Source organism: Elephantulus edwardii, unplaced genomic scaffold (genome assembly GCF_000299155.1).
Source record: "Elephantulus edwardii isolate Elephantulus edwardi_28Jun2011 unplaced genomic scaffold, EleEdw1.0 scaffold00003, whole genome shotgun sequence".
NCBI lineage: Eukaryota > Metazoa > Chordata > Mammalia > Macroscelidea > Macroscelididae > Elephantulus > Elephantulus edwardii.
Window position 1 is genome coordinate 5,449,266 of NW_006399753.1, and position 25,322 is coordinate 5,474,587.

The 25,322-nt window shown below is 39.4% G+C and overlaps 1 pseudogene; it reads right to left on the reverse strand.

Moving 5' to 3' along the window:
* Window positions 1-8,044: 8,044 nt before the first annotated feature.
* Window positions 8,045-25,322, reverse strand: part of LOC102860007 — a 39,124-nt pseudogene continuing 21,846 nt past the window's right edge.

A 25,322-nucleotide genomic window follows, 5' to 3' on the forward strand; every position in this document is an offset into this window, starting at 1 on the left:
TGAGCCCCTTCTGTGCCATCCTCACAATCTCTGGTGTGCTCAAGCCCAGCTTTGCAGTCACTCTCAGTCTCACTCATTGAAGTTCTCCCTCTCTTTTACTGAATCTCTTCTTTTCCATATTGCTGCTGCTGTTGTTGTTGTTATGTGCCGTTGAGTTGCCTGTGACCCATGGTAACCCTGTGTACAGCATGTCTGAACCCTGCCCTGTCCTGAGCCAATCTCACTAATTCTGAGACACCAACCCCGATTGTCCCAGTCATTGTATCAATATATCTCATCTGCGGTCTTCCTCTCCTGTATTTTCCCTCCACCCTTCTAAGCATGATGTCCTTCTCCAAGGACTGGTCCTTCCTGGCCACATGCCCAAAATATGTGAGATGGATGGTCAAAATCCTAGCCTTCAAAGACAAATTTGGTTTCACTCTCTCTAAGACAGACCTGTTTGTTTTCTTGGCAGTCTATGGTATGTTTAAGACTCTTCTCCAGCACCAAAATTCTAAGGCATCTATTCTTCTTCTGTCATCCTTAGTTATTGTCCAGTTCTCTGATGCATAGCAAGTAATTGCAAAGACCATGGCCTGGATCAGGCACATCTTAGTCTCTAGAAAGATGTTGTTGCTTCTCAGTATTCTGAAAAAGTCCCTGACAGCAGACTTTCCCTATGCAATTAATCTTTTGATTTCCTGACAGTTGATGCCAAGAATGTTGATTGTGGAGCTGAACAAGCTGTAATTGTTAACAACCTCAATCTCTTCTCCATCTATCATGGTGCTGCCAACTGGCCCAGTGATGAGAATCTTTGTCTTCTTGATGTTGAGCTTCAATCTATATTGAAGACTAAAACTCTTGAGCTTCTGCAACAAGTGTTTCAGATCCTCTCCAGTTTCAGGAGGCAAGGTTGTGTCATCTGCATACCATAGGTTGTTTATGAGTCTTCCTCCAATCTTGATGCTACATTCCTCCAGAAGATTATACAGAAATGACTGGAACAGTACACTGACAGAAAACTACCAGAACTACAAGCTGGGTTCAGAAGAGGTCATGGCACTAGAGACATTATTACCAGTGTCAGATGGATCTTGGCAGAAAACAAAGAGTACCAGAGGAATATCTATCTGTGTTTCATTGAGTTTGCAAAAGCATTTGACTGTGTGGATCACAAAAAATGTGGCTAACCTTGAGAAAAATGGGGATCCCAGAACATTTGATTGTGCTTATGTGAGACCTATACTTGGACCAGGAAGCAATCCTCAGAATAAAGCAGGGAAACACTGAATGTTTCCAAATCAGGAAAGAAGCGTGTCAGGGATGCATCCTGTATCCATACTTTTTCAATCTCTGTGCAGAACAGATAATTTGGGAAGCAGGGCTTTATAAGGAGGAGTATGGCATCAGGATTGGAGGAAGACTCATCAACTTTTTCATATGGAGGCATGTTATCAGCAGGGAACAACTCAATTCAAGTTAGTGTCATCGGGTATGGAATTACATGAAGCTGACCCTCATGTGGGTTTTCAGAGGCTGTAAATTATGCTAGAAGAGAATGTCTATCTTTCCTCCAAGAAGCAGATGATGGCTTCAAACCATCCACCTTTAGATTAAAAGTAGAATTTCTAACCCACTAGGCCACCAGAGCTTGAGGTGGGATCAGCCTCTAGGAAATGATGTCATCTCTTGGAAAGGACAGCATACGATTTTCCATACCAAAATGGACACAATGGAGTATATGAATTTCTGTAAATTCTTTTCTTCTTTGGAAGACTTCTGATTCCCTGGTCCTAGTGTTACCTTGTATTACAAATTGTATAATCAACAAACTTCAATCATTTATCCTTACTGACATAGTAAGAATAATTTTAATTCTCTCCACATTTATCTTCATATTGATGTGTAGCGATTACTCTTAATCACCTAAAGTTTTTCTGTTTGTTGTGATAAGTTTATTTTGAAATTGAAATATAATTTTAAAGGACCAAGATTAGTGAAATACTGTTGAACGTCATCATATTTGTGTTGAATATATAGGCTTTGTTTTAATTTTCTAGTCCTGCTATACCAGAAATGCTACTATAGGAAAGGAGCTTTAATAAACAAAACCCTTAGCTTTTTTCATGTTCTAGGAGACTAGAGGTCCAACTTAAGGGTACCAGCTCTTTGGGGAAGGTTTCTCTCTCTGGAGGATGGAACTTCTTTCTTCTGAGGTTCCACTTCTGCTCTCATGTGACTCCACTTTTCATGTGACTTGGAATTTATCTTACCTCATTCTTGCTTCTCTTATACTTATTTAATCTCTTCTTTAATCTCAAAAGAAATTGCCTCAAGACAAACCCTATTATTAATCCTGCCTCATAACATAAAACTCATTACTAAATGGGATTACATGTAAATACAATTCAAAACATATCATTTGAAGATACAATTAAACCCATAAAAGGACTACTGGATATTTAATCAATAATTTTGTGCCTTTGCAAATAAGACATACAAGTAAACCAATGGATTTAAAATACAGATTCCAGAGACATAATAACATATGTCATTTAAGACAAAATCTGTAGCACAAAGAAACATAAAAAGTAGAAATCCCTTAATTATTGGTGTTGGAATATATGGATATCCATACTAAAATTAATATGACCTTTCATGTTTCAGAAGTATAATTAACTTCAGATCTAAACTAAATGGTAAGCTACTAAAGCATTTAGAAAATTATGTAGGTGAATTAATTCAAGACTTAATGGGGGGATTATTTCCTAAATAGAGCACTCTACATGATGGAAATTATTAGTTAATGCTACCAAAAAAATGACAATATTAGAATAGGAAATGTTTTCTTTAAAAAAGGGAAGAGAAAACAGACTATAGAATGGAAAAGGCTTTTATAACAGATATAATTAGGAAAGTTTTCCCAAAACATTGAAAGAATTCTTACAAATCACTGAAGAAGGGAAACTTGGGTAGGAAAGTAAATTGTGCATATTTTTAACACATATGTGACAAAACATGGTATGCAAATGCCCAACATATATATTAAATGGAATGAGTCTTATTAATGATCAGAAAAATATAATTTAAAATTATACTGATATACTATTATGTAATTATTGGAATGAATAAATGTAACAGACTGAACATATCAAGTTTTGGCAAGAATGTAAAAACCTCACTGTCACCAAATTCATTTCAACTCATTGTGACCCTGAGGGCAGAGCAGCCACCCCATAGGGTTTCTGAGCCTATGAACCTTTATAGAAACAGAGTTTACCATCTTTCCCATGGAATCACTATTGTGTGCAAATCACCAAGCTTAAATTAAGAGCCAAGCATTGTAACCACTATGCAACCTGGGCTCCAACAAGGATATAAATGGTGAAAATCCTCATACAAAAGTATAAATTCATGTGTTGAATTGTGATGTCCATGAGGAATATTGTCTATATCATGAATTATCAAAAAATTGAACAGGGAGTTGAGCTGGGCTGGAAGCAGAGCTTGACTGGGAGTGAAGCTGGCCCAGGAGTGGAGATGTGCAGAATGAGCTGCGGGAAACAAGGCATGGAAAGTCAGCCACAGGGAGTGTGCAGGACAGCTGGAATTTGAGTGAGGTACTTTGTGGAGTTCACTTTTGTTTGGACCTAGTGGGACCCTGTAAGCTCAAGTAGAATGGAGTGAGGCAACTGGAGCTTGAGTAAGGCAGTAGACCCAGTTCTTGCAGGGAAACCAAAGCTTCCTGGTTTTCTTTTTAGGTCCCCATGCATGCCTGCCCCGTGTGCATTTCCATGCTCTGCCTTGTATCTTCTCATATCCAGTTAATTAACTGCCTTTAGACTGGAGCACCTTGGACTGACCTAGCTGCAATAGTTGTCTGAGAGAAGAGGCTGTTTTCACAGGCCTTTTGTACCCCACACTGAAACAAATCTTCCTTTGGGTTAGAAGTTCAGAGAGAAACACAGGCAAGGTAGCTTCCCTACCCTCTTCTGGAGCAGTGACTTCAGATCAAGAACTGCTATTGCCTCAGGAATGAAAAATTCTACCACAGCAATGTCACATAAGAAGTAGGCTACCTCACACCCTACTTAAGCTCAAACATTCAGAGAAGAATTGTCACCAATTGTCCTACTTAAACTATTTCAGAAAATAGGAAAAGATGGAATTCTCCCAGACTCCTTCTATGAATCAAACATATCCTTGATACCAAAGCGAGGTAAAAACACCAGCAAAATAGAAAACTATAGGCCAATATCTCTTATGAACATAGATGCAAAAATCCTGAATAAAATCCTTAGGTTGTTTGGGCTTTTGTTCAGTTATGCAGTTTTTGTTGTTGTGAAGGCCATTCGATCAACTCTGACTCATTGTAACTCTATGCTAAACAGAATGAAAACTGCTCAAGCATGTGCGGTTCACATGGTCTTTGCTATGTTTTAGCTAGTTGTTACAGTTAATATGTCATCCCATCTTGCCTTCCTTTTTCACGGACCCTCTACATTTCCATCTGTCACGCTGTTGTCCTCGTTCAGTGGTAAGGATTTCTGTTTCTTTGATGTTGATACTAATCAATATTCAAGAGGAGAAAGTCTTTGATCATCTGTAGTATTTCATGTCTTCTACACTTTCTGCAGTCAAGGCTGTGTCGTTTGTATAATGAAGGTTGTTGAAAAGTCTTCCTCCAATTCTGATGCCATTTTTTCTCATATTGTCAATGTTCTCAAATTATTTGTTCAATATATATACAGATTGAATGTTGTTGTTGTTTGGTGTTTTTTTTTGTTTTTTTTTTTGGTGGCAGCCACGTTTATTATTATCCACGTCACAGATCAATTCACTCACTCCCACCAGGGAAGTGGACAGGGGCAAGCCACCAGTAGGGGCACAGGCTCCAAGGTTGTGTCCTAGCGTGCCCCTTAGAATGTTGTTGTTTTTAAGTGTCATTGAATCAAGTACAACTCATACAGAACCTATAAATAGTAGATCTGAACACTGTCCTATACTATGCCATCTTTACAATCTCTGACACACTCAACTGAGTAATCATTTCCTATTAATTTTTTTCATAGATGAAATAATGGTTTTGCAAACAGAGCTCCTTGAAATTATTTAAAACACTACTTAAATCTACATATACCTGAGAATAGTCTTTAATTATGATCGTAATATGACTTTCATTGTATTTAATTATGTTTTCCAAATGTAAATAGATGTCATTTGATTAGTCTATTTTATTTTTAAAACTTTCATAATTATTGTAGTTATGTGGTGTAAGTTGACTATAATGTATGGCAACCTATGAACGATAGCTCTGAATCTTGCCCTATTCTAAGCCAACGTCACCATCTCCGACACACCTGACTTCATTAACACAGTTACTGTGTCAATCCATTTCATTGTTGATCTTCTTCTCTTGCACCAACCTTCTGTCTTTCTAAGCACAAGGTCCTTCTCCAAAGACTGGTCCCTCCTTACAACATGCCCAAAATTTGTGAAAGAGAGTTTCAACATCAATATCACTTTCATGGAACATCTTGATTATACTTTTTCCAGGACAGACCTGATTATTCTCTTGCCAGTCCACAGGATGTTCAGGAATCTTCTCCAGTATCACAACTGCTTGGTCTATCATCATTAGTCATTGTCAAGCTTTCATATAGTAAGCAATTGAGAACATATGGCTTGGATCATATCTACCTGAGTCTGTTGACTGACATCACTGGCTTTATCATTCTGCGGAGGTCTATGACAAATTATCTCATTTGCAATTTGTTTTCCTGACTGCTGAAGTCAAGGGTGTTGATTGTGGATCCAAGTAAGATGAACTCATTAACAACATCAAATCTTTCTCCATCTATAATGATGTTACAGATTGGCCAGGTGGTGAGATTTTTGTTTATGTTGAGACGTAATTCATAATGAAGGCTGTAGTCATTGATCTTTTGTTACAAGAGCTTCAAGTCCTCTTCAGTTTCTGCAGTAGCAGATTATGGTCCTGAGACCACATTTTTCTTCATAAAGTCTAGTTTCTCTAATGATCTGTTCAATATATAGGTTGAAAACATGTGTAGAAAGGATACATCCCTAGTTCACTGCTTTCTTAATTTTGAACCATAGCCTATTTGGATAACTTCTTGTTTATGTAATAAGTTCTGCCTTAACACAAATATATGTTCTGGGATGCCATTCTTTTCAAATTTAGTCATAATTTATTGTATCCATACAATCAAATGCCTTTGTATAGATGATAAATAAAAAATAGACATCCTTTCTGTATTCTTCACTTTCAGCCTACATCTATCTGACATCAACAGATCACTAATGCCACAACCTCTTCTAAATTCAGCTTGTATTTCTGGCAATTCTCTATTGATATACCATTCTAGCCATCATTTTTAATTTTCCTAAATAATGCTATGTGAAGTGAAGTTTTACTAACCTTGTATCTTAGGAGCACTCTAGTTGCACTTCTTCTAAGATTTATTTGCTTATTCTTTTGGAAATCTTCATGATATTTGATACTCATTGTTCATACCACAATTCAAAGGCATCATTTCTCCTTTAGTATTCTTCATTCAATTTCCCACTTTCAAATGTATATTAAACAATTGAAAGTACTTTGATGTTGATCAGACTTTAAAATTTAAATTGATTCCCTTGGGTTTTTACACTTTACAAAATTCCCATTGGGATGCATAATTTGATTTCTTGACTGCTGCTTCCTTGGTATTAACTGCAGCTACACATAGTTAGTACAGTGAAGTTTATTTAACAGTTTTTATAAAATGTGTTGATGTTGGAGTAGCTTCTCTAATGGCTTACTCCTTGCTCTAGTTTTTTGTAAACATGTAAGCCCATTATTTCTAAGCAAGAAGAGTAGAATATATAATACAAAAACCTAATCTTGTATTTAAGTTTGTGTGTAAAGTATTGGTTCAGATAAGGAAAAAATAATAGATTAATGAAAAGTTTTTGCTATCTTTCTAATTCTTAAGATGGCATGTTTATGAATATTTGTTAGTATCTTTGTCTCTTATTTATACATTATTTTATTCTTGAGCATCAAATCAATATGAAAAGGTTATATACTTGCTCAGTTCAGTCTAACTCAAAGCCCTTACAAATTCCCACTGCTGCTGTTGTTGTGTACCATAGAGTTGGTACTGACCCATAGTTGACCCTCCAGCAGATTTTCAGAGGCAGTAATTGCATGGGAGGAGATTGCCCATTCTTCTTCCACGGAGCAGCTGGTGACTTCAAACCTCATGTCTTCGGGATTGTAGCATAACTCCTTGCCACTAGGCCACCAGAGCTCCCTAATGTAAACAGTACTTTTTTGCTGAAACTTTAAAATCCTTAAAGTTACCTAAATGCCACATTCCCTGTTTCTGTAATTCTTTCTGATCATTTATAGTTTCTTTAAAAGGATCTTTAGTGAGCAATGATTCAAAGTCCACTTGCTATTAAAAGGTCATCAGTTTTAATCTAACAGCTGGACTTTAGTAGCAAGATGTGGCTGTCAACGTTTGTACAGGTTACAAGCATGGAAAATCAGTTCTGTTCTAGCCTGTAAGGTTCCTCTTACAACTTATTCAATACAAAGAGTTTTGCTTTTATAATCCCTTTGCATTCACTAATCCAACACTAATGAAACCTATGGTTGAGAAGACTGATAGTGTGTGAAAAGTGGTGGCGTAGTGATTTTAGACCTGTGACTTCAAGGGAAAGTGAAAGAATCAGCTTCAGTACCATTCCAAAGCTGTCTCTGAGGAGTGAAGTCAAGCATACCTCCTCTCCAACTTTCTACCAAGTCTAACACCAACTATCTCTCTCAACACGCTATTTTTCTGCTGAGTTTAATTCACTTATAGCAATTACAACACAGACCTCACAGGGAATAATTAAAATTATGGAGTTCATTAAGAAAACACCTAGTTCTAACTTGGAATCAGGATCAGGAAGCATACGGTTAATGTTTCCCTTCTTCAGTACAGGACAATTTTTTTTTCCATTGGTTAACAAATGATCCTTTATTGAATATTTTCATCTGTAGTCCTTAGCTAGCTGAGCATTCCACAGTGCCACTGTTGATGTCTTCTATATCATGAGGGTGACAGCCATCAACATTGCAGCCCACAGATTAGGTAATTCCCAGGATTGCTTTAATAGTTCCAGAGAGTTTTCTGGCTATGGACTGGTGTTGTGTCTGCCGGGCAATGCCAACAATCTCATCAAAAGTGATATTTCCACTGTCCTTAATATTTTTCTGCTTCTTTCAGTCTCTGGATGGTTCCTTTAGAACTTTGATGATCAGGGCATAGGCAGAAGGCACCGTTTCAGTCTGGGCCTGTCTGTTCTGAATGGTAAGTTTCATGTAATCCTGAGTCCCTTCCAGTCACTGGTGGCCTTGACAATGTCATCACAGACCTTTTTAGGAGACAGACCCAGAGGGCTGATCTTGGGGGTCAGAGCGGACATGGCACCGACTTCCCCACTGGTACACCTCAGGTACACAACTTAAATCTCATTGGGGTTGAACTTGGGGCATGGTGGAAGTGGTTGGTGTCAGATGAACCCAGATGTGGGATGACCGAAGAAAGTTGCACTGAGGCCACCTCCAAGCCAAAAAGGGGGGGGGGGGGAAGCTAGGACAGCTTTTTTAAGTTCCTCCGGACTCTGACTCTGAAGGCTTCTTCTAAACTCCCTGAAAACCCTTCAGGACACTCATCTTCTGTCCCTAGATTCTGTCCTAGGCAGACAACAAAGCTTTCTAGTTCTGATTTGTCTGAAAGCATCCTACTATGCTAGGAAGCCTGAAAGTACTGATTCTCTTATTGGCAAGTACCAAGAGGGCCAGCTAGCCCCAGTCTTCTGTTTCCAATTGTCTCAATCTGGTATCACTCACACTATTTCTGTGTCATTTCTTCACTACTTTCATGTTGCAACTCTTTTTTTCCCTCTATGTCTCCCTTTACAGCTAAAAAATGACAGAGCTGACCAGCCCTCTTCTCAGGGTTCCATATATTTGTTGAGCATGATTCCAAGTTTAATGTACCTTGTGGAATGAAGCTCAACATCAAGACGACAAAGATTCTCACCACTGGGTCAACTTACAGCACCATGATAGGTGGAGAAGAGATTGAAGTTGTTAACAATTTCAACTTGCTCCGTTCCACAATCAACACTCTTGGCACAAGCAGTCAGGAAATCAAAAGATGAATTACACTGGGGAGATCTGCTTTCAGGGACCTCTCCAAAATGCTAAAGAGTAATGATGTCAATCTAGAGACTAAGGTGTGCCTGATCCAGGCCCTGGTTTTTGCAATTGATTGCTATGCATCACAGAGCTTGGTGATTACTAAGGATGACAGAAGAATCAATGCCTTTGAGTTACAGTTCTGGAGAAGAGTATTGAGTATACCATCACCCACAAAGAAACTAAACATGTCTGTCTTATCAAGTTTGTCCTTGGAGGCAAGGATTTTTAAACTCCATCTCATATACTTTGGGCACATGGCCAGGAGGGACCAATCCTTAGAGAAGAACATCATTCTTGTAAGGGTGGAGGGACAGCACAGAAGAGGAAGACCCTGGATGAGCCTGATTGACTCAGTTAACTAGGGTGATGTGGGTAGGTGTGTAGGAGTCAGTGAGACTGGCTCAGAATAAAGCAGGCTTCAGAGCTATTGTATATTGGTTCTCTATGAGTTGCAGGCAACTTGATGGCACATAACAACAGTGGCTTGCATTAGCAGCAAACTTTCCAATCTCCCTGGTGAGCCATGAGTGCCTTATTTGCATAGGCCCGCCCAATTATTACATGAGAGTCCCAAAGGCTAAAGCTAGAGGGGCCATAACTACAGAGCTCACTGCACTGGACATTCATTTGAATTATTAAATCAGATGTGTTCCTATTTCCCTCAGATCTTTGCTGAAAAAGATTTTAATGAAGCTTGCATAAACCAGAGTGTCATTATATGGTCTAATAGTTAACTAACCCTTAATTGTTCAGTACTTTGAAATTTAATGATCATTGTAGAGAATTCCATCAGGGTTGGAATGAACGGGGGAGGATTAAGCCAGTAGGGTGAATTAGGAAATGACATCTTCCTAATGCAAAAAGTGGCATTTCTGTTACTTTCTACCTTGGGAGATTTTGCACTATTTTAAAAGGGATCCATCATTAATTGTTTTCATATTTTCTTTCCCTATTATTTGCTGACTTGAATTTTAATTTGTTGGATAGAACAATGAGTAGAAACCAACCAAGAATTTTCCATTCAAAAGTCTAGGAAACAGAAGAAGTGGAAGCTGGAACCTGACTTGGCCTTCTGGCAAAAATATATCCAAGAAGACTTAAAATGGCAAAAACATATACTAATTAGGGATTAATACCTCTTCTTCATATTAATTCTGCTTTAAATATTAGGGAGGTGAAGTAAACATCTTAATCAGACTTAACAATTTTTTATTACATTTTTGTTATAGACCAAGTAACTATGCTTTCTTACATAATCTATTTACCAATATTCTAATAGCAACAAGAACAGATATTTCTTATTCTCAGTTTACAGATGAGAAAGCTCAAATTATCATGGAAACTTTTTCAAACTCAGGTTAAGTTATTTGAATTTGTCATGGAACAGTAATACTAAACAAGGTTTCTTGCTAATCTTTATATATGTATACGTGTTGTTGCTATTGATTGCCATCGAGTTGAGCACGGTTCCTAGTGACCCTATGAACAAAAGGCCTGAAGCCTTTCTATAACTATCATCATTTTTCACAGTTTATAGAGTTTCCAGAGGCATATTATTTAGGAAGTCGATGCCACTCCTGATTCCAAAATATACATATAGGCATCATAAGGAGTCTTGGCAGTTCAGTGGTCAAAGCATTTACTACCAGTGAAAGGTGGCATAGTTTGAAGTCACAAGACACTCTAGATGGACAAGGTGTGATAGTGTCCTTCCAAAACCCGTTATGGTGTGGTTCTGCTCTGTTCTATACAATCACCAGGAGTCCAAATCATCCTGACAGGAGTGAGATTTTGAGTTTGTGGTATCCTGAAAAAGCCAGAATTAAGGGGGGGGGGAATCCAAAACAACAACCTATTGTTCCAAAAGAAGTCTTCTTCATAAACTGAGTCATCACATCTACCAAAGCATATAATAACATGATGGCAAAGAATATTTGAAATCTCAATTATGCCCATTATAGAAGGCATATATGTCCTCACATAGCTATTTTGAGGCTTAAATTAGATACTTTTATACTTTGGAGTTTGATCAAAGCAATTTACATAGAAAATTTGATATATAAATGCTTATATAGAAAGTTTGTTTGGTGGAATCCTAACATCATGGGCCTTAAACACCCTCCAAAACTAGAATTGAACTTAAATGTAATTGACCTACATTTTAACTCTCATGCAAATCATTACCAGAACTGTAAGGTAGAAAGTAACACCAAGGAGGTATGTGGTTCTAAGAAAAGTCCAACACAGAGGATCACAAGGACAGCACTACCGAGGAATAAAGATCAAAAAGTGAGAAAGATTGAAGAAGGAAAAAAGGCAAATGGTAAATACAGGGAGTAAAGGGAACAGTGATGTTATTGTGTTGTTGTTAGCTGTTGTCCAGTTGACTCCAGCTCTTGATGACCTTGTCCACAAAATAACAAAACCCTGTTCATTCCTACACCATCCTCATGGGCTGCCATACTTCAGCTCTTCTTTGCATTCACTGGACAAGTTCGTATCATTGAGGATCTCCCACCGTTCGCTGACCTTCCACTTTTCCCAGCATAATGTTCTTTTTCAGAGACTGGTCCTTCCTTATAATACACTCTCAGTACGTGAGCAAAGTCAAAAGAATGAATAAATCTGTCTTGGTAAAAGCACAGCCAGAGTACTCCGTAGAGGGGAGGTGATGAGGCTCTTACACTGTAGGAACTGTAATCAATGTCATAAAAGAAAATGTGTACAAATCGTTGACTAGAAAACCAATTTACTCTGTAAACTTTCATTCAAATCACAATAAAAAATATAAAATAAAGAAAGGAAGCTTATAAAACTTTCTGATATATAAAACATTTACATAACAAGAGCCACAATACCTGTGAAGATGAAATATGACCATGTCCTGCCTAATGAATTGTTTTATATACAAAGAAATATCATTCAATCAGTAGACAGATGAGTCAAACTATTGCTGTGAAGATAGACCTGGCTCCAGCTCATGGCACGTGTGTGTATAACAGAGAGAAATGTTGCCCACTCCCGGGCCATCTTCGTTGGCATTGCTTCGTTGGAACCCATCATTTTGACCCTCTTGTCTCCCCACCTCACTGGGAGTTTGCTTCATTTTAGTTGCTCTGGCATTTTCTTCATGTAATCTCTGTACTGCTCTCATGCTCCCACTACCTGCCTTCCACTCCTCTCACGACCCAGCCCCATGTTTCACAGACTCTTTTCCTTTGGTGAGAGTGAGGGCTTTAGCGTGTATGCTACTTTACTGAATTCTATTGTGACTCAACCTTAAACCAATGACAAAAAAAACAAACCAAAAAGCAAGTAAACAAATATTTCCATAGAAGACAAACATTCAAATTTTACATTCACACGACTCAATTGATTTCATGGCCTATTATAATGAATCATAATTTACAGAAGAAAATGCTTTGGGTTGGAGAAATTGAAAACCCTTCCCAGCTAAATTGCATGGTCTTTACAATTGCTATCTTTTAAAGAAAGTTAAGTAACCAAGCTTAGAAAGCCACAGCTTCCTAGTGGTATCTCTGTTCTAGAAACTTCCTACCTCATCTCCTTTCCAGAAGCAGCTGAACTCAGGGTTTAGCTGGGAAGAGAGAAGGAAGGTAAGGAATTTTCCCTTGGAGGCAATGAAATCAGACAAATTCCCTATTTTTGAACTAAATCCACATTACTAGCCCTTCTATTGTCTCAGTTTGAGAAAACTCTAAGTAAGGTCACACTTGCCAAATGTCGAATTTCAATTCTTGCTGCTTCCTACCTTTGTATATTTTCATAACAAACTACTTGAGAGATCCTCACTAATCCTATAGGATTATATCTATCCATTGCCAACAGCAAAATAGAAGACTCTCAATTATGTGAATATACACAATGTTTGCAACAATGGACTTAAACATTGCAGTAATTTTGAAGAGGACACTGGGTTAGACATTATTTTCCTCTCTTGTGCTTAAAGTTGCTATAATTTATACCAGAGGCATTTAAAAACAACAACATGGCCTTCAATATACAAGTTCATGATTATAAATAGTAACTGCTTTCCTCACCTTACCTAGAATCCAGACTGGAGGCAGGATTCTTCATATTTTAAATGAGTCAAAGGACACGGATGCTCAAAATGGTTTCATTGTCTTAACAAAAGACAATATGAAATTTCTCTGATCAAACACTTCAGAACTGAGTTCCTTTTGGTAGAAGTTTAAAAAACAGATTGGAGAAAAACAGTTTGAGAATAAGGCTATAGAATTTTTGTAATTTAGGACTTAAGAGATTTTTGTGAAACTATTTTTATGTCAGATCTGGACTGGAATGTTACCTATCTACAGTGTTCTGTGATGGTTCAAATGATTAAGAAAAATTAAATGGGGCAAGTGGAAGAAAACAAACAGCAGGGGAATGGTTGCTGAAGATTCAGTTTCAACTTGTAGCAAGCCTAGAACAGGACTCCCTCTCAGAATTTCTAAGGCTGTCCCCTCTACAAGAGCAGACGACCACATATTGCTGCTCTGAAGGAGTTGGTAGGTTCCTAGTGGTAGCAGTTAGTTCTTAACTAATCTGCCGCCAGGGTTCCCTCAATCGTTGATGAGTTTTCAGGAAGGCATCTATTGTTATGCATTATAATCAAATCAATTGTCAAGCACACTGTCTCTCATTTTACGTTCTTCGGAGTTCATAGAGTCAAGTCTATAAGGGATGGTGTGATCTGAAAGTTATTACAGTCAGTTTGTAGGGGAAAATTGCAAAATAGTCCGTGAGCTGTTACAAATGTCACTGTTTCCACAAGGTGAAAAGATGTTGTGGATGAATAAATTAGTGAATTGTATTGACTTAATTAATAAATACACACAAATATTCATTGTCAACTAAGAATGAGATTGATTGGTAGGTTAAAAAAATGAATCAAACATATGTATTTAGGACATCTTGGAGTGTTTTAGATGCATTGTCAAGAGCTCTGGTAGTACATTGATTAAGTGCTTGGCTGTTAAATGAGGGCTAGTGTTTTAAGCCCAACCAGTAGTTCCAAGAGAGGACAATCATGTGACCCCAACACCCTGGAAAACTCTATGGGTTTGATTGGCTCTACTCTGTCTCGTGAGGTTGTTATCAGTTGAATGTTTATTCAATAGCACACAACAACATATACCCAAATGAAGGTTAAAAGATAGTTTCTGCAACTTTACTGGCAGTTCATTCTTTTGATAGGAACTTTTAGCAAACACACAGAGGGCAGTGATATAGTCATAGAGAAGTATACTTCAGTCTCAGTGAGTGCTGAATTTGCGAAAAGCTCGAATACTCACTGTTTCACAGCTTAAAAGGTTAGCAAACCTTTATCATCTAACTTTTTTATTTTTAATAGAAAGTTTAAATTTGTCTACGTAATGGTAGCAATACTTACTGTTGTTGGTTGTGTTATGTGCTGTTGAGTAGGAACCAATTTACAGCTGATGCTCCAACAGCTTTTCAGAGGCTGTAAGTAGCACAGGAGGAATAATCCACATTTCACCCTCAAAGCAACTAATGGATTTAAACCATGTGCCTTCGGAATGGCGACCTAACTTCTCACCACTGTCAGCGTGTGCTTCTAGCATACTCTTTAATAGTAGCAATACGAACAAATATGTGCTTTCATTGTCACTCGTTCTTTATGAAGATACTTCAATTCCCCATCTTCTCATATCTCTTGAACACACTAATCCCTGTTTTTTTCCCTTCAATTAAGCTTTCTTTCCTCCCTCATCCCTCAAACTATATACAAATCAGTATTGAATGCTAACTTTCAAACCTGTAGATTAAATATTCCATGATGAGGATGTTCTGATAATTATTTGCAAGATAATCTTCCATTTAAATATTAGCAAATTGTTGGCAATCCCTTTTGCATACTAATGACTATGTCATTGAGAATTCTCTGTGGTTGTGTTCTTAGTATAAGTTGTAGAGTAAATAATGCAGGCTTAAGAGCTGACAAAGCTGTTGTTGAAATATTTTCATTTTCTATCCACCAGCTGTCCTCTCTGAGAGGTGAACGCAATGAATCCCAGGAAGCGGATTATAGAGTACACCTATTCCATTAGGATATTTTATTTCTAAGCTTGAGCGAATCTAGTAGTGGGCTTAAATATTATATCACTGAGCTTTGGATTAGAAGGGTTTTTGTTATTATTTTAACATGCAGAGATTCAAAATGCATTTCTAATTTGATTTTGAAACTGAATACCAACATTCATGGTAACAACCATGTTTCTTCAAAGAGTTTCTGGAAGGAAACATAATTGTTGGCCCTGAGTTTGGTGTACAAAAGAAAACCCATAGGAACTGGCCAATCAAATTACACCTAGTCATTCTTATTGCCCACAAAATCCACCTACTACATTTATAGTTCAAGCATAAGTATACATAATATCTATGTTATTGTATATAAATATAAATCTACCTTTATTTGGTTCTTGCATTTGACATTGTTATGCCCATTACTGCAGCTACTATGTCAATCCATCTGATGTCTTCCTCTCTTTCACCGATTCTCCACCTTTCCAAGCATTATGTTTCTCTTCTCTTTATTCTCTGTCTTCCTCTATTGTTCACAGGGTTTTCAGAGGCCTGCTGTTAAAGAAGTAGGTGACCAATCTTGCTTCCCAGTCTGTCTTAATCTGTGATGTCCACTTAAACCTGTCTGCCACGGGTGACCCTCTGACATTTGGCACACTGGTGGCATAGCTTTCAGCATCACAAGGACTCACAAGTTTTAAAGCATGTTAGAGATTGTGAAGATGCTACAGGATAGGACCCGGTTCAGATGTGTTATTTGTAGGGTCACTGTGGGTTGTACTCAACTCAAAAGCACCAAACAACAACAATAACAGTAACAATAACAGCAACAACAATAACAATAAAAGTAACAACAATAACAATAACATACTTGCATTAGGGAGCTCTTAACTGGTAAGGAGCTCTAATGCCAATGCAAAGGCTGTGCTTCAAGTGCACAGTCCTGTCGAAGAAGGTCGGGCCATCTCCTTCCGTATGATTAACTAACTGCCTCCAAAAACCCATTAGAGGGGCAGCAATGAGTTAGTGGTTCTGAGGCAGCCTTCTCCCATGAGATTTACAGCTTCTGAAAACCTGCTGGAGAGGCAGTTATGAATCAGTTCCAACTCAAGAGCACGTAACCACAATATACTTACACCAATACCTGTATCTATTTATATTCTGTTGAGTTCTGTGAAGTCAATGTTGATTTACATTCTGCTGAGTTCATGAAGTCAATGTTGATTCCAAGGGGCCCTTTTTGGCACAGTAGAACTTCTCCATTGAGTTTCCTGTGTGGTAATCCTTACAGAAACAGATTGCCAGGCTTTTCTTCTTATGGAGCCACAGGTTGTCAGGCAACCTTTCAGTTACCAGTTCCACCCTTAACTGTACACAATCAGAACATACTCTCTCTTATCTCTGTATCTCTCTCTCCATCCATCCATCCATCCATCCATCCATATCTTAACTGTAACTTTGTCCCCTAACTCTATCCTGTGCTGAGACTCTGCACACACAGGTTACAGGTCTTGTCTGCCCCCAAGGCCTGCTGGGGAGATGTCCTGCCTACATGAAGTGCTGAGAGTAAAGACTGTGGACCATTAGCTCTGCAGGACTGCAAGCCAGCAGTAGAATCAAGCGTATTATGCTGAAATGAGCCCATTCAGAGAACTGCAAGGCTCTCACACTGCAGGGCTACTAATGGGAACTGGACACTTTTCCTCTTTTGTACTGAGTACAATCATATTTTGATTGTTGTAACTACTCAGAAGCACCACATTTTTTCAAAAGCAAATTCATGCTGAAAATATGTGGTCATAATTACACTTTTAATTTGCTTGTTCAAGGATTTCAGTTCTCTAAGTACTTTGGTCAACCCCAAACTAGTGAGACTTTCTCTCTCTCGTCTGTGCCTGTTTTTAGTACCAGGGTCATTATTACAATTACCCTTGTGTGGATAACATTAGGCTTTATGAGTGATGCATGCTGTTTGCATTGAACTTTTAGGGAAAATGTTGGCAACTCCACCCAGTACAGTGGTACAGTGGAAGGGAGACCTGACTCTCTACTTTTATAAACATGTCAGCCAAGAAAATCCCATGAGAGAGTTCCGCTCTTTAACACACGGGGTCACTGGATTTAAAAAAAAAAGAAATCTACCTGATGATAATGAGATTATTTTCAGTTTCATTTATTTTTTTCTTTTTTAATTGGTATGAGGAGAATTGTGGCATCAGGATTGGTGGAAGACCTATTAATAATCTGTGTTATGCAGATGACACAACCCTGCTTGCTGAAACTGAGGAGGACCTCATGCACTTGCTGCGAAGGGTCAAGGACTGCAGCCTTCAGTATGGACTGAGGCTCAATGTCAAGAAGACAAAGATTCTCGCCAATGGACCAATTGGCAGCATCAGGATGGATGACGAAGAGATTGAGAGTGTTCACAGCTTCAGTTTGCTCGGCTCCACAGGCAACACTCTTGGCACCAGCAGTCAGGAAATCAAAAAGTGTATCGCGATGGGAAAGTCTGCTGTTAGGGACCTCTCTAAAGTACTCAGGAGCAACAGTGTCTCTCTGGAGACTAAGGTGTGTCTGATACAGGCCATGGTCTTTGCAATCACTTGTTATGCATCAGAGAGTTGGACAATGACTAGGGAGGACAGAAGGAGAGTGGATGCTTTTGAGCTGTGGTGCTGGAGAAGAGTACTGAATGTACCATGGACTGCCAGGAAAACAAACAGATTCATCTTGGAGAGGATTAAACCAAGCTACTCCTTGGAGGCAAAGATTCTGGGGCTTCGTCTGACATACTTTGGACACATTGCCAGGAGGGACTGGTCCTTGGAGAGGGACATCATGCTTGGGAGGGTGGAGGGACAGCGCAGGAGGGGAAGACCCTCTATGAAATGGATTGATTCGGTGACTGGGGCAATCGGGATGGGTGTGTCAGAGGCAGTGCGGTTGGCACAGGATAGAGCAGGGTTTAGGGCTGTTGTGAATAAGGTCGCTATGAGTTGCAAATGACTCGACAGCACATAACAACAACAATACTTCTGAATAAAAAGAGCCTTACTTCCTTTTTGTTCTGTAATAGAGTAGCTGAGCATCAATGAGGAAAGTCCTAGGCTGGTTTCGATTGACTTGTGATTTCACGATTTGAATAGCCTGTCGGGGCATACATTCCTTTTCTCCCCACACCATCAGTACAGCTGTTATACTGTGTTGACTTGTATGTTGCTATGATACTGAAAGCTATGGTTTAGCTCTTTCAAACACCATCTTGGTAAGCAGATTTCAGTGTAGCTTTCAGATTAAGACCAACTAGGAACATGGTTTTGTTGATCTACTTTTAAAGTAATTGCCCAGTGAAAACCTTATGGATAGTAGGAGAACATTATCTGATGAGGGCCCGAAAAAAAGAAGGCTGTCAACATGATGTTGTTGTTGTCGTTCTGTACCGCAGAGCCAGAGCTGACATTCCAGTGGGCTTTCAGAGGCAGTTAATAACACCGGAGGAAATTGTCCATCCTTCTCCTGTGCAGCAGCTAGTGGCCTTGAACCACCTGTGTTGGGCACTGTAGTGCAGCATCTTGCCACTAGGCCACCAGAGCTTCTTAACATGACAGATTGGCATATTCCCTCTAACAAGGAAGAATTCAATGTAGCCCACATTGTGCAGACCATTCTGTTTGTTGTACGTGGGGTGTCCATGAGAGGGGATCTAACAACAAAAATTTCCCCAAAAGCTGCTACTCCAATTCTCTGCTTCACTTTCAGCTGCGCTCTAGATGAATGTGCTTTACGACAGTAAAATGCACAGTGTCTAACTGAGCTGCATAATCCCTTGACCTGGCTGTTTGGAGACTGTTTATACACCTTTCAATGCCTCTCATTGATAAACTACTTTCAGTCCATGAGACTATTCTGTTGTAGAAGTCAATGGCATTTATCCTAGTGTCTATTGTCAATGAGTTCAACCAAATAATTACTTTCATTCCTGACAGTGACAACTTCTAGCCAGTTGGATACCAGTCTTGTTTGTAACAGCTATGTATTTTCTGGTAATTTTGGCTGGGGGAATTAATTCATTGTTGGTATCTGTTGACATCCTCTTGGGCATGATTTTTTTCTGCTTCTCTTAGCGTTCCTTCTCTCTCCATAATTATATGCAGTACCTTTCATGACTATGTGGCACTACAAAAATTAAACATTGATAAATGTTTTAAGGACACAGAGAAAAGCTGTTTAGAACTGACATGGAATTTCCTCTTGTTTCTTTATAGCTTGTTTGCCAGGGAATGAAAAGCTACAATTACTTTAACTTGATCACAGGTTTTCACATTCATCGTGAATGTGCAATGACTTTGTTCTCAGCTTTGGCTTTGAGAAAGGAGACAAAAAAGGTAATCAACTGGATATCTTTGGCAGACAAAAAAAGAATGATGGAGGAGAGGCCAAAGGGCAGAGGGACAGCTGCTGAAATCTCCCTTCTCAGACATGCGGGGCTGTAGAGCTTCTAAACATGTACAGAGTCCCTTAGGGGATTGGCAACCAATTCCCAAATGTTCAGTCAAATCCGTTTATCCTAACATTAGCTATCTACCCTCTAACTCAGGAATGTGATAGGATTTGATTGAGTTTTAACCATCAGATTAATTTCATTGCCTGAAACATAGCCTGAAAAGAACTGTTAATCCTGAGGACTATTTAGGGGTGAGAGCACTTCCTTTAGTTTGGGGGACCCTGAATGTCTCATCATCCATGGAGAGCTGCTGGGTAGTAGCTGTGGACTCTTCTGGTAGCTGTTGAGCCCTTAAGCGCTCTGCCTCCAGGACTCCTTACTGACAATACTCCTCCTCCTTCTCATTGCCCTCAAGCCTCTACTCAATCATAGCTGACCTTCCAGTGGGTTGTTGGTGGCTGTGAAACACACAGGAGACTGACTGCCCATCTACTACTGCCCTCAGAATGACTAGGAGGTTCAAATTGCCAGAGGGGCCTTGCCTTTCGGTTAGTAGCATGCTTCTCTGTGGACAACACTGCCAGAGCTCACTCCTGACCGCAGCAGAGACACATAAACACAAAGAGTGAAACCTAAATGTGAGGTGGAGTGGGGAGAGAGGGAGAGTGAAGAATTCAAACGCTGATAAGAAGAGCAATCAGCCTTGCCTGTCTGAACTAATGGATGAACCATAAATCACAATGGAGTGTCCCTCCCTAAAGACTCTGTTATAAAACCCCTCCTCAATAGGTTCACAGTGTGCCTTCCTCATTCTGCATCTCCAGAATGAGGAACCTCTCCTGGGAGCTCCCCTATTCTCCCACCCCCTTTAATAAAGCTGTGTTAAGCTTTCTCTCATTCTCTCGGATTCCTTCCTGAAGTCAGCTAACTTAATACTAAAGCCTGTCAAACAAACACAGAACCTGTTACCTACAAGTACGCATTTTACTCAGGCCACTTTCCTAGGCTAAGCAAGTACTCTTGGTTCAGAAAACTGAGTTAATAGGTTTTCTTTTGCACAGTTGCCCTAAGAATTAGGAAAACACATAAAACATGAGCTCATTCCCTGGAGAAATACATCATGCTTTTAAAGTTCAAGGTCAGAGAAAAAAAAGAAAGATCCCAAAGGAAACAGTGACTGTGACAATGGGCTTAAGTCGCAATGACTGTGAGATGGTGCAAGATGAGTCGGTGTTTCGTCTGGCTATAGATAGAGTTGTTATGACTGGGAGGTAACTAGACGGTGTCTAACAACAACAACTCTAGTTGTGTGGTGTCTAGTAAGAGATATAGGGGGATCTGCTGGCCAAGTCATAGAAGTGCCAGCAACCCTAAGGAAGTTATGAGGAATTATTATTGTGGTGACATTTAAGACAGAGTTTGGAAGGTGGTATTTTATTGTTCAAAATTATATAAATGCAAGCGATATCTTCAATTTTCTATTTGTTTTCATTCTTGTTTTTTTTTTTTCATTTAGCATCATCTACACGGATGTGGCACGCCAAGTCCCTGCTCTCTTACTTGGCTCTGTTTTGAACATCAGTGCCCCTCTCAAATTACCTCCCACTTTGAACTCCAGGTCCCTCCTTCAGAATGCAGTGCTCTGAAGTCTTCCTCCACCTGTTCGACTCCAGCACCTTGCACATGCTTGCGATGGTTCATGTCACATGAAATTGTGAGTTATTCACAAGTTCATGGAGGCACCTCTAGATTCCACACACAGAAGCCAGGAAGGATGTCTTATTGACAGTTTTTTTACAGTGTCTGGGAAATAGCAGATATTCAACAAATATGAGTTGAAAGGATTAATAAAATAATATTCCACAACAGATCACAGCCTATTTGGGACATGCTATGCTCTTTTGTATCATTCACATTTGAATGTCTATATTACTTTAAGAATTTGTAGATCTCAGAGATGTGAATGCTTAGAAAAGCAGAGGATAAGGGAAAGAGAAAACCCCAAAGAGATGGATTGACGCACTGACTGCTACAACAGACTTCCCTCTGTTGTTCATCGGTTTCCTACGAGTCATGGTCAACTTGATACTTAATAACAACATTTTAAGGATGCAAATGAGAAATAAACATGCTAATAACTGCCCAAAAGCCCATGGCCCAAGAGAGGCAGCCCTGAAGGAATACAGCACTATACAGCAAGATAATAATCAGATTTGTCTACCAAAACTCTAAAAGCAAGTCTATGAAGGATTTGATGAAAAACTAATATGATTTGTGAAACTTACCTGAATAAAGCAAACAAGCAAATAAATAAAACTCCAAAAACCACAGAGCAGTAGATTCTAGCCAGATAATTCCCCTATTGCTGAAGATAAATATTGCTGCGTTTTCTGGTTACCCTCCCAGAGAGTTCATCATTGCAGTAAAAGTGCTCTGAAGACAGTGTGGTCAAATCTGGGCTGCTAACCCAGAAGGCCATGTTTTGAAGCTTCCAGCTGACCTAGGGCAGGGGGATGAAGCACTCTGCTCAGTAACGACTAGAGGCAAACCTCAGAGACATTAAAGGTTCAGTTCCAGACCACCACAGTCAAGCAAACACTGCAAGAAGTCAAGCAGGTGAAATATTCATTTTCTATGAAGAAGAATGTGACATCAGGATCAGAACAAGGCTCATAGACAGCCTGTGTTACACAGGTCACACAGCCTTGCTCGCTGCAGTGAGGAAGACTTGAAACACGTGCTGCAGAAGACCAAAGACTACAGCCTTAAATATTGATTCCAACTCAATATCAAGAAGACAAAATTCCTCATCATTAAACTAATAAACAATATCATGTTAGATGGGGGAAAGATTGACATTAACAATTTCATCTTATTTGGGGACACAATCAAAACCCTTGGTACCAGCAGTCAGGAGATAAGGAGATGTATTACATTAGGCAAGGCTGGGGAATCTCTTTAAAGTACTAAGGAATGATGATGTCTGTTTGAAGATGAAGGTGCTTGATTCAGGCATTGGTTTTTCCAATCATTTGCTGTGACCACAGCAATAGCTTCTGACACGCCTCCAGGTACGAAGGCCCAAGGCAGAGCTAAAACCGGCTGGGAGGAGCAAAGGGGAGACGGAGGGACACACTGCTACTGGCAGAACCAGAAGCCCCGTGGGTTCAAGCCGAGGCCAGGCAACACAGAAGTGACCCCAGCAATAGCTTCTGACACGCCTCCAGCTTCTGACGCTCCAGCTCCAGCAAGTGCACAATAGCATTGTTAAAAAGTTTGAAATAAGGGAACTATGGTGATCTTAAGCTCAAGGAACTGAAGAACAAATTCAAACCTCGAGTTGCTATAATCAAGGATGCTTTCGGAAGAATGTTAAATGATCCAGGAAGTATTAAAAGAAGATGGAAGGAATATACTGAGTCACTGTGTTGAAAGGAATTGGAAGACACAGAAGAATTTCATGAAACAACATATGAGCAAGAGCCTATGGTGATGAAAGAAGGAAGGAAATGGCAAAAAATAAGGCACCAGGAATAGATTGTATACCAATTGACATGTTTCAGTTAACAGATGCTGCCCTGGACGTGCTCACCAAGTTGTGCCAAGAAATCTGGAGAACGACCACTTGACCAACTGACTGGAAGAGATCAATATTTGTTCCTATCCCAAAGAAAGGTGACCCAACAGAATGTGGAAACTACAGAACAATCTCACTGATTTCACATACAAGCAAGATTTTACTGAAGATTATCCAAAAACGACTGGAACAGCACATCAACAGAGAACTACCAGAAGTCCAGGCTGGGTTTAGAAGGGGTCGTGGTAATAGAGATATTGTAGCTGATGTTAGATGGATCTTGGCTGAAAACAGGGAATACCAGAGGAATGTCTATCTGTATTTCATTGACTATGTAAAGGCATTTGACTGTGTAGATCATAACAAACTATGGCTGACTCTGAGAAGAATGGGAATCCCAGAACACTTGATCGTTCTAATGTGAAACTTATACTTGGACCAGGAGGCAGTCATCAGAACAGAGCAAAGGAACACTGCATGGTTCAAAATTGGGAAGGGCATACGCCAGGGATGCATCCTATCTCCATACCTTTTCAACCTATATGCAGAACAGATTATCCGGGAGGCTGGGCTCTATGAGGAGAAATGTGGGGTCAAGATTGGTGGACGATTTATCAACAATCTGCGTTATGCGGATGACACAACCCTGTTTGCAGAAACTGAAGAGGACCTGAAGTGCCAGCTGCAGAGTGTCAAGGACTGCAGCCTACAATATGGATTGAGGCTCAATGTCAAGAAGACAAAGATTCTCACCACTGGACCAATTGGCAGCATCAGGATGGATGGTGAAGAGATTGAGATTGTACACAGCTTTAGTTTGCTTGGCTCCACGGTCAACAGTCTTGGCACCAGTAGCCAGGAAATTAAAAGGCCTCCAGAAATCCTATGAACCTGGATAGAGGATCAAAGGCACCCAAGTATTGAGAACTCTCCTTCATAGGGTCACTATGAGTCGCCTGCGCCTCAACAGCACTTGACAACATCAATAACAGCATGCTTGATATAAGACAGGACAGTTGGATGAATGATGGGAAGAAACCTCAGGGTAGTATTTTTGCAGACACGCTCTTTATAAGCAAAGGTTTGTGTTTTTAGAGGGAAATCCGTAAGATAACTCAGTGTCTCCACTCATAGGTCGTGAATAGGCAGTGCTTATTTTGAATTCACCAATACTGTTCTTTTGAAAGTCTGACCCAGCACACAGCACAATTCCAAATGGTTTATGTTTTTCTCTAAATAACCTTCACCTCTCTGCTCCCTGGAGCTTCAATGTCAGTCTTCAGTAAATGGTACAGGAACCTATTTTGTCAGTGATTTACCTACTGGGAATCATCCCTGCTTTCTTATTTAACTTCCACATTGAATTTAAATGTTTTATATTTCTTTTTCACTAGTAACCAAAAGCCTGAGGCCAATGAATGAATCTTGAGTAAGAGAACAAATGAGCTGGATTCATTCCAGAAGTGAATTCATTTCCTGTGAGCTTCGAGGGAGCTTGGGGAATTAACTATTTCATACTCATAGGAGGTTTTGCGTAGCTTAAGTTGGCTTTCTCCTAAAATTAACTTAAGACAGGGATAATGATCTATAATTGATATAGTTTTGAATGTCCTCTTTCCCAAGAAGTACTGAGAAAAATAATATTACAATCAAGAGTTGTATTAGAACAGGAGACACCACCAACAGGTACGTTTGAATAGCCCATTAAGAAATAGCGTGTTTGAGAAACAGTCAGCTGAGAAACTAAAGGTTGTTAGTTTGAATCCAACAGCTGACCAGTGGGAGATAAAACCTGGTGCCTTGCTCCTGCATAGATTATAGTCCAAAATAATCTATCGAAGGTTTGTCATTGTTAATAGGCACCATCAAATTGACTCAATGACTCTGTGTACAATAGATCAAAATGGTCAAAATATACCATACACACAATCACTACCTTGTTTAAGCTCAATTGTTTTATTTTTTTACTGATAGCTGCATTT